The 1,487-nt window shown below is 44.3% G+C and overlaps 1 long non-coding RNA gene across 1 annotated transcript; it reads right to left on the bottom strand.

Moving 5' to 3' along the window:
* Positions 1–557: 557 nt before the first annotated feature.
* LOC121902298 lies at positions 558–1,219 on the bottom strand. Its single transcript, XR_006097511.1, has 3 exons — positions 1,089–1,219; positions 853–916; positions 558–761 (listed from the first exon to the last, which is right to left on the bottom strand). It is a non-coding gene; the product is annotated as an uncharacterized LOC121902298 (long non-coding RNA).
* Between the last annotated feature and the right edge of the window lie 268 nt (positions 1,220–1,487).

The raw sequence follows: 1,487 nt of genomic DNA, 5'->3' as shown, positions 1-1,487 counted from the left end.
TTCCAATTTAAGATTAGCCATCACCTCATTCCACCCAGCAGTTAAGTAATGTGTAGAATGAGATGTCTTTGCTAAAAGCGAGGAGAGGGCTACAACATCAGCCTGGACTCAAAAGAGATTCTAGGGTGTAATATCAAAAACTGCCAAACTGGGTTCTGAGTCTGTGACCTTGTTACACATGTGGAAAAAAGGTTTCAAAAACCTTAGCCCAGGATTGAATCAAACTGGGACCAAAGACCAAACTGAGTAAGCAGAGGTTGCTAGGGCTTGGTTACACCAATGACAGGTTGGAACAAAGTCTTGATGAAGTTGGGCAGCCCTATTTTGAGAAAGATATATAGCCTGTGAAATATTTCTAATTGGATTAAAATGTGGCTGGAACATACAGAGGTTGTATGGATCATTTCAGTGAATGATTCCCAGATCTCATCTAAGGTCCTCTCACCAAAGCCATCCTCCCAATTTGCTTTAAGATGGTTGTAGCAAGTCTAGCTGCTACCGTGAGTTCCCTCGGCATATAACACCAACACGACAGATGAGTTCCAGAGACCTCCTTTTATTCTCTGCTGCATGCACACACTTCAATATAAACATTAAACATAAAGCCAAGAATGCGCCTGCTGTTGCCCGGCTTCTTCTAGCTTATGTGGTTGTGTCTCTGGAGTCCCTCCGTCTCACCAAATAATAGTTTCAGCCCTTGCCAAACAGCCAGCCTGTCTGTCTTTGTGGTGTGCAGCAGTCATCTGAGGCCCAGCATGCTACTGCATTTGAAAGGGAGAGTACAATTAGTTAACAAGCACCAGTTGTGCAAATCAACTCACCTGGCACTGCTCTCCTGAGCCATCTCCACACCTTTCTCTTCTGCAGCTGAACACCGACCACGCCCACCTCCACAATGGTCCAAGGTGGTAACAGGCTGGAAAACAACACAAATATGATATATTTAGTTGTGCTCAGTAGGATCTAAATGAATTTGTTCCTGCAACAAATGTGTAAGAGTTTAAGCAGGGAATGCAGGAAAGTGTTTTTTTAACAAGCTTTCTCAAGGACCTGAAAAAATAAAATTGCAGAATGTCAACTTCCTTAACTGTGAAGAAGTGCTTTGCTTTGTTCAGATGTTTTCTGGACCATAGCCGAAATGCTGTTTGTAACACTGAAGGTGTTACACACAACCAGGGAGGCTATGGCTCTGGAGGTAGAGTAGAAGATCGGCAGTTCAGTTCCCATCTCCTCCAGTCCACATGTCATGCCTTGCCTTGGACAAGATACTGAACCCCAAACGGCTCCAATGGCTGTGTCATCAGTGTGTGAATGTGTGTGTGAATGTGCATCAGATTAGATCCTCCTGATGAGCAGGTTGGCACCTTGTATGGCAGCCCCTGCCATCAGCATATGAATGTGGGAGTCAATGGGTGAATGTGGCATGTAGTATAAAAACGCTTTGAGTGGTCGGAAGACTAGAAATGTGCTACATAAGTGCAGTCCAT

Source organism: Thunnus maccoyii, chromosome 1, assembly GCF_910596095.1.
Source record: "Thunnus maccoyii chromosome 1, fThuMac1.1, whole genome shotgun sequence".
NCBI classification, from domain to species: domain Eukaryota; kingdom Metazoa; phylum Chordata; class Actinopteri; order Scombriformes; family Scombridae; genus Thunnus; species Thunnus maccoyii.
The sequence above is the reverse complement of the archived record's forward strand: the minus strand, read 5'-3'. Positions and strand labels throughout refer to the sequence as shown.